Source organism: Coptis chinensis, chromosome 8 (assembly GCF_015680905.1).
Source record: "Coptis chinensis isolate HL-2020 chromosome 8, ASM1568090v1, whole genome shotgun sequence".
Lineage (NCBI taxonomy): Eukaryota > Viridiplantae > Streptophyta > Magnoliopsida > Ranunculales > Ranunculaceae > Coptis > Coptis chinensis.
This window is the reverse complement of record NC_141463.1, coordinates 39,344,719-39,353,917: the sequence shown is the minus strand read 5'-3', so window position 1 is coordinate 39,353,917 and position 9,199 is coordinate 39,344,719.

Sequence of the window (9,199 nt, the reverse complement as noted above, 5' to 3'; positions counted from 1 at the left end):
AACTATAGTTTTAACCCCTTAACAATATTACTTTTAGATCAATTATGTGATTAATAAGTAAGAGTTAGTGCTGTTATCGTGTTCTTATGTATTTAAGGCATTGAGTCGAATACGTGCAGAAATGCGTCCTTTTACGAGATAAAGAAGCAAAGGTTGGTTGCTAAGAAGTTCTATGATTAAAGGTCAAGATTCAAGGAGAAAAAACCTTTTTAAAGCCCGGTCAAAGCTGAAAAGTCAAAGTCAACGCGGGCAGAAATAGCACACAAAAGTCAGCTAAACTTTTGAAGGTCATATCTTTGGACTCAAACCTCGGAATTTGGTCTACCTTTCATCAAAATGACCGGCTTGGAAAGAGCTTTCTAATGGTCTAAGCCTTGACCCAATCAGAGGAGCAAAAGTAGACGAAAAGGCTATTGAAGTCATTTCCAACTGAAAACCCCTTTGTGGACTAAAGTAATGAGGTTTTGGGCTCGATTTTCCGGCCCAAAACATGGCTCCTCAGCCCATGTACGAATTTGTAGATCTTGTCTCTTCTATTTGAAGAGAGAAAGACTTAGCTCTTAAGCAACCTAGATCTAGATCAGAGAAAATAGTTTTATACTTAGTTTTTAGTTAGTCAATAATCCGATAGTTAGTTTTTACTTAGCTTTACTTAGTCTAGATCAAATAGTTAGTTTTAATTCATTAAATTAGTTTATATAGATTAATCTAGTTAGTTGTCAATTATATTAGTTGTTAGAACAAGTTTTGAATCTCAGAATAAAATACTTAGTTTATATTTCAATCTTCAAATTCGAATTCAAGTTATTTTAATCAAGTTTAGTTTAATTTAATCATGTCTTATTATTATTGTTTATTGTTAATGAACCGAATGAAACTAGGCTAAAAACTCTATTAGAAAAGTTTTATGAAGTCTATGTGTTCTTCTTTAGTTTTCTTATTGTCTTATGTGCTTCAAGTTCAAGTTTTATAGTTGTCTAGAGATAGAGATTATAGAAGTTGAACTAGAGAAAGAAAACTCCACAAAGAGATTTGTGGAGGAGAATTTCTCTTATGCTAATCGTATCTTAGTACAGAGATTGCTAGGATTGGTTAGTGTTTCAACCAAATATGATCAAAACACTAAGTGATGACGAAAGAGGTGAATAACGTAGAAGAGTAGTGAGGAAAGTGATGGTGATTGAGAGAATGATGAGACTGTACCTTTCGGTTGCCTACGTACCCAAATTATCGATGGGATCAAGTCTCAAGAACGTAGTTATGAATAAAAAATAGTTTGGTATTTATATAGGTAGAGTAGAGAATCCTTGTAGCTCAAGTATTCTTGTAGCTTGAGTCATTGTGATAGAATATAACTCTCAACTGATAATTATCTCTTTTGATAAGAAACAAATCTGGACATAAATTAACATACATTAGTGGCAAGCCATGTGGCTAAGGTTCAGCCTTAGACACATGAGTTAATAGGCCTGTACATCGATTCATGGTATTGAGAATTGGGCTTTAGCCCTGTCGATTAAACGAATAAAGTGGAGATTCCTACCAATGGACATTCGCCACATAGGTGGGGGTCGAAACACCGCCCCATCTTTGGCATACGAACAAAGTTCATATGGCAAAGAAGAAAGAAAAATGAGCGGAATGTATAACGAAGTGTCGTGCGGAAAGAAATAATTGGCGAAAATTGTACCGAACGCGTCACGGAATAATACGAAATTTGAATTTGACGATGCGTGCCAACGGAATAGCGATACTTGGATTATACCGTTGAAAATTAAACGTAAGGACAGTTTAGTAATAATAGTAAGAAAAGGAAGTTAAATACGAATTAGACTCAAAGTGTTCGGATGAGATAAGAATGTGGAGGAGATAAGAATTAAGATTAGGGATGAAGTTGGATTAGCAAAGAATCCCACCAGTACTGAAAAACAGCTCAACAAAACCTTATATAAGTGCTGTGCCGCATATCCTAATTCAAGAAAAAACCTTTACGCTCATCCAACAGACGTGGGCAAGAAAAGTTTTGAAGTCGCAGAAATTACCACGTCTAAGTTGCTGTGGGGGCATGCCACTGTTGAATACAAATTGTAAGGTCTCTGAACCAAGGAGATAAAGACGAGTATCAACAATAAAGCCATTAAACTAATGGGAATAGGAATTTTGGCATCTTAGGCCCACCAGAACTCCAAGAAGACCAGCAAAATTCACGTTCATCATCGACTTCTTTCAATACAAGCAACGATTTCATGAATTTAATGGTGTCTCACTATAACAAAACTCAAGGTCCCGTAAACCCACCCATGGGATTCACAAAAAATCAATCTCCCACTTCCTTGACTTCAGGTAATCCATGTGTAGATTTCTCCTTTCACATCCGTTTGTATAGTCTAGTCCAACGTTTAAAGGCAGCTTGGAAACACAATGATTGGACTGCCCTCAAATTGATCTGCCACTTGCGTGATGTTCGTGGTATAGGGAAATCAGATAATGAAGGGTTTTATGCAGCGGCACTATGGCTTCACAAGCACCATCTTAGAACCTTGCATGTAACGTGAAGTCGATACCAGAGTTTGGGTATTCTAAGGATCTACTTGAACTTCTATATCGGATTCTTGGAGGTTCTGAAGTGCGGAGAGCTGCGAGAGAGGAGTCTCAGAGGAGAAAGAAGCAAATAAGGATGCCTAAAGGTTATCCAGCTAATCTAAGAGGAGAAAGATTTTGTGGAAACAGACAACAAGGTCTCAATAGAAGAAACATGATGGGCACAAACAGGAGAATTCCTTAGAAAAAATTATTGTTGGAAAGTTTCAATTCGCTCGGAAAAATCGGCACAATGCCTTAGAAAGTATAATAAAACTGTTGGAAAGGTTCAATTCGCTCGGAAAGATTTGTTCAAAGAAATCGGCTCAATGCTTTAGAAAAAATAATAAAGTCGATAAACAACTAACTTGAAAAGTTGCGCGTAGAAAGATTGGCTTAATGCCTTAGAAAAAAGAATGAAGCTGATGGGAAGTTTTACTCGGAAAGTTTCTCGTAGAAAGATCGACACAATGCCTTAGAAAAAATAATGAAGCTGTCAAAAAATTTCACTCGAAAAATTTCTCCTAGAAAGATCGACACAATGCCTTGAAAAAAAATAATGAAGCTGGAAGATATTTTTGCTTGGAACGGAAAAAATTTCGCTCGGAGAATATGACAAAGCAGTGTCAATGATTTTCGTTAGCATGAAACAGGTATGTTAGTATTTTTTATCAGTTATCTGAAAATTTTGGTTAAGTCTGAAAATATGATGAAAAATTTTGTATTTTGCCGCAGGTTGAAACGGTGGTATGACGAGCAAAAGATATGTACGAAAAGTCTGCGAAAAAAGTTTCGAACGGAAAGAAGATCTCAATGCCTTCTAAAAAAAAAAAATAAAGAAGCTGGAGAAAATTTCCGCTAAGAAATTTGACGTAATGCGAATTTTTGCTGCACAGAGAAGCAGCAGTATTATAAGCAAAATATATTCACAAAGAGTCGACGGAAAAAAAATTCGCGCATAAAGTTGTCAATTAATGTCGTAGAAGAATTAAAGATGCTGACAGAAGTTTCGTTGAGAAACTGAGAAGCCTTATAAAAAATAATGAATTCGGAAGATAGTTAACCGAAAGCGCTAAGCGAAGCGACTGCAGATTTCGAAGAAGAAAACGAAGATTTAATCGAGCGATCGTAAGACAATTGACAGAGACAATTGATTAGGTAATTGTGTAAATGTAATACCAATAGAGCTAAAATTTCTTTTGATGAAAAATAAAAATAAAATATGTGTTTGCAATTAAATATCGTTGTGATGGCAGATAACATACCTGTGGAAAACTGACAATGTTGTTGAGTTACGTAGTTGAAATGAAATAGAACGAGACGCCCCCAATGCTAACTTTAAGCTTGCAAAATTAGATTGAGCGAAAAAATGCTCTGACGCAGAACTGGCAAAACGAAACGGGGTAACTTCATCAGATGTTGACATAGCACGAGTAACCGACTAAGCGAGCGTAAAATCGTTCAATTTAGACTGACTAAATTAAATGTGGTAAGTTCGTCAGATTTTGTCATAGCGATAATACAACTAAACGAGCGTAACAGCTTTCAACTTAGACTGCTGAAATTAAACGTGGTAATTTCGTCAGATTTTGTCGGAGCGATAATAACGACTAAGCGAGCGTAAAAGCGTTCAATTTAGACTGACGAAATTAAACGTGGTAATTTCGCCAGATTTTGTTGTAGTGATAGTAACGACTAAGCGAGCGTAAAAGCATTCAACTTAGACTGACGAAATTAAATGTGGTAATTTTGCCAGATTTTGTTGTAGAGATAGTAACGACTAAGCGAGCATAAAAGCGTTCAACTTAGACTGACGAAATGAAACGTGGTAATTTCGCCAGATTTTGTTGTAGCGATAGTAACGACTAAGAGAGCGTAAAAGCGTTCAACTTAGACTGATGAAATTAAACGTGGTAATTTCGTCAGATTTTGTCGGAGCGATAGTAACGACTAAGCGAAAAAGCGTTTTAACTTAGGACCCACGAAATTAAACGTGATAATTTTGCCAGATTTTGTTGTAGTGATAGTAACGATTAAGCGAGCGTAAAAGCGTTCAACTTAGACTGACGAAATTAAACGTGGTAATTTTGCCAGATTTTGTTGTAGTGATAGTAACGACTAAGCGAGCGTAAAAACGTTCAACTTAGACTGACGAAATTAAACGTGGTAATTTTATCAGATTTTGTCGGAGCGATAGTAACGTTGCGATGGAAACAAAATTATAACATTAGAACTCAGGTTTTTCGTTCAACTTGTTAATTTTGTCCGCTCATTTAGTAAAATAATTTGTTGCGACGAGCCAGAAACGAACACTGTCAGGGGATGTCGGAAATAAACCAACAATGTCAAGGCCCCATTTCACAAATGACCAAGGTTTATGGATTGGATGACGCTTCGTCGCGGGAAGTTGACCCATATCATATATCATGTGTTTGACAAGGCACACACTTCTCGGACAAACGCTTAACATTCTTTGGCATGTATGGCCACCAATACCATTGGGTCATTGCTATGTGAGCGAGACTTCGCCCCCGGGAGTGGTGTTCACATAGTCCTGAATGAATTCCTTCGAGGCCTAGTAAATTGTTCGTTCTGCCCAAACAACGAAGGATAGGATTGAGACTTGTGCTGCTGTGATAGAGTTTTTTAGTCATCAGGAATTCCTGAGCATCGTCAGCTGCATGATCATTGTCGATAGATACCGAGACATTATCAGTGCCAAGCTCGTTGGAATCATTTTACAGCATAAGTGGTTAATCCAGTGTTGTCAGAACAGTGAATACTTGATTTTCCACGGATAAGTATACGATAGAATCAGGATGCCTTACATCATAACGCGGATACTGTACAGTAATGATAGATATAAAATTTTATGCAATTTGTTGAACGAAGTCTAAATAAACGTCCATTCTATCATTGCGAGCCGCATATTATCATTCAAATTGGCTAACGACTAGCTTAGAATAATTAATCGTAACTTAGTCACCCCCAGCTGAAGAGTTGTGCGTATACCACAAATGACAGTTTCGGACTCGGCCATATTATTTGATGCATCAAATCCCCAATGTAGAGACCTCTCAATTATATCTTCATTCATCTTCAAAATGACACAAACAAGACCGGAGGCAGACTTATTATGCTAACTATCGGTGTAAATCTAGCAAGTAGCTGATATATCCGATAAATATTTCAAGTCATCACCCCCGGGAGGTAATGACAATTAGAGATCGACGTTTTCCACATCGAATAATGCTTTCGACATAGGAATATCACCAATAAGAAAATTAGTCATTAGCAAAACCAAAGTTTGTCTCTGTTTAATTGTATGAGTGTCAGAGACAATGTTGTAAACGCTAAGGTAACTTTTCCATTCTGCGACTCGATCCGTAGACGTTGCGAAAAAACTTGCACAGCGGATATTCGACAAGTATAAACTTTGACTATTCCTTCTTTGAAATAAGCTTAAGACGTCTGATAGCATGAAACAAGGCCAATGTAATATTTTCAATACAAGAATGCCTCGAGACATATGACGGACATTATCCGCAATAGATGACGAAGAATCGTCAGAGGCAATAACTTCGTGCTGAATAATTTGGCGCATCGGTGGAACGGTAGCCGGGTCGTATGCAATCGGATGTTGAAAAGGAATAGGAGGGAGTAGTTTGATACCGCCAGGTTGACCTGGAACCATACATTCGCGATGATCGTCAGTAAGTGCATCGAGAACTTAGGCTCGTCGAGTATTCGTCATAACTTTTGTAGAACGTGATCGTCGGTTTTGCATAAGAACCGCAGACGGCATCAATTATGTTTCGATCAAATATGATCAAAACACTAAGTGATGATGAAAGAGGTGAATAACGTAGAAGAGTAGTGAGGAAAGTGATGGTGATTGAGAGAATGATGAGACTGTACCTTTCGGTTGCCTACGTACCCAAATTATCGATGGGATCAAGTCTCAAGAACGTAGTTCTGAATGAAAAATAGTTTGATATTTATATAGGTAGAGTAGAGAATCCTTGTAGCTCAAGTATTCTTGTAGCTTGAGTCATTGTGATAGAATATAACTCTCAACTGATAATTATCTCTTTTGATAAGAAACGAATCTGGACATAAATTAACATACATTAGTGGCAAGCCATGTGGCTAACGTTCAGCCTTAGACACATGAGTTAATGGGCCTGTACATCGATTCATGGTATTGAGAATTGGGCTTTAGCCCTGTCGATTAAACGAATAAAGTGGAGATTCCTACCAAGGGACATTCGCCACGTAGGTGGGGGTCGAAACAGTTAGGGATCAATAATAAATTGTGGCTTTTGTTGTTTTACCTTGTGTAGATTAATAAAGGTTAAGATTAAAACATGAGAAACTAGTTAGAATAATCATAGCTTCACATAGATGGATTAATCCTTCCTCTATGTTCTTCCAATTCATTAAATTCACTTTTTAATTGCTTAGTTTAAATTAGTTTAATTTATAATTAGTTTATTGCATTGTTAGTTTAAATAATTTATAATTAGTTTTAGTTTAAATAAATCACAACACTACTCTCATTGTTCTCACTATTGTTTCCTTGTGTTTGATTAATTGAATTCGTTTAGTCTTGATAGATTAAGAGTGGAACGAATCGTGACTCTGTATATATTGTATAAAAAATTGAGAGTAGAAATATTGATATAAGCACTTATTTAGTTAATTGATTATTTGTGTTTATGCATAGATAGTTAGTTTACAATCCACTAGTTAGGTGGTCAAAACAAATAAAAAACTCGTCAAATTTTTACTACAAACTCTTGACTTATGATAGATACTCCTGTAAAAATTTTAAATTCTTTGGAACTGCCTAAGTAACCCTACTAGTCTGTTTTTCAAGAACCTATGGTTTGAAAACTGAAATGCAGTACTATAAAGATGGTATTAGTTCGCTAAGTAAACTAACTTGGAAAAATCTGAAAATATTCCAATAAATCAGTAACACCTTAAGGATTATACCTGAAACATTTCAAAAAAATTTGAAATTTAAAAATACCTTTACCGCAGTGTTCTTCATTGTGATTCCGCAGACACAAAGGAGGGCGGACGTGCTCTGAATAAGGCAAAATGGAGGGCGTGCGCCCCTGCGCTTAAAACAGTGAACAGTAACGAAAATATTAGAAAAAAGAAAGAAAAATGAAAAGGGTGGGTGGGTAGAGAATGAGGGATTGCCCCTTGGATTCAAGCAATTGAATTCTTGTCCTGAAAGAGTTTAAGATGGCAGCGGCGCCATTTGATATTTAGCAAATTTACGTTAAACTAACTATTTATGCGTAAACACAAATAATCAATTAACTAAATAAGTGCTTAATCAATATTTCTACTCTCAATTCATTATGTAATATATAAAAAGTACGGATTCGTTTCACTCATAAACTATCAAGACATAAATAGAATTAAACTAATCAAACAAAAGGAACAATGATGAAAGTAATTATAATAATATGAAAACAATAATTTTAAGAAGCTAAAACAGTGTTTATAATGATGAGAAGAATAATTAGAGAGGGAAAATTCTACCATACAATTTGATTGGCTATTAGTTAGTCATCGAATCGAATATTGATCCCTAATGAATACTAAGTCCTCTCGAATCAAGGTTCCACTAGCATGAGAGTTTAGCTCCACCACAAATCTTTTTGATGGTGGCTCTAAACTCTAGTTCATCATTATGAGGTTTATCTCTAAACACTCATAATAATGAACTTGAAATTCTATTCTAAATAACAACTATTCTAACAAGCAATCATCTTCACATGACTTCTTTAACCCTCCTCTAATGGAGGTTTTAACCTTGTTTCATTGGATGAACAATATCAAAATAATAAGATGAAGACATTAAATTAAAAAGACAAGAATTGAATATTAAACTAAGGGTTTTTATTGAAGGATTTAATGGAGGCTACAAACTAAATTATTCTAACCTAAACTAAACTACAAAAGGGAGAGAGAGAGAGAACCCTAAACTATATTAAACTAAAGTGGGAGTAGCCACTTTGTTTTATCCTTAACCCTCTTTATATAGGAGAGGGTTAGGTTACAATTTCGTGCATGGGCTTTTAGGCTAGGTTATGGACCCATAAATCAAGTTCATAACCCAATTGGTTAAATCCAAGACTTTCAATTCTAGTCGTGTTACTGTAGTATGATTTTTCACCAATTTATACTAGTCTGATTGAATCAAGGCCTAGACCATTGGAAAGAGCTTTCTGAGTGAATCATTTTAATATAAAATGAGCCTAATTCCGAGGCCTGAGTCCAAAGATATGGCTTTTTGAAGTTCTATTGACTTTTCTTCAGCTTTCTAATCCGGGTTGACATTCACTTAACAATGTTGACTTGGGCTTTTTAAGGGCTTTTTCTCCATTAAACTTTAGCTTTCTTCATAGAACTTCTCTAGCAATCACTTTAGCTACTTTTAGCACCTAATTAGTAACGAATTGACATTTATTCAACTCCGAAGCCTGAAATACTCAAAAGCACGTAATTAATGATAAACCTATATTATTAATAACATAATTGGCTAAATAAAAATACTATTAAAGGGTTTAAACTACAATTTTGGGCTATGTTTTGATTG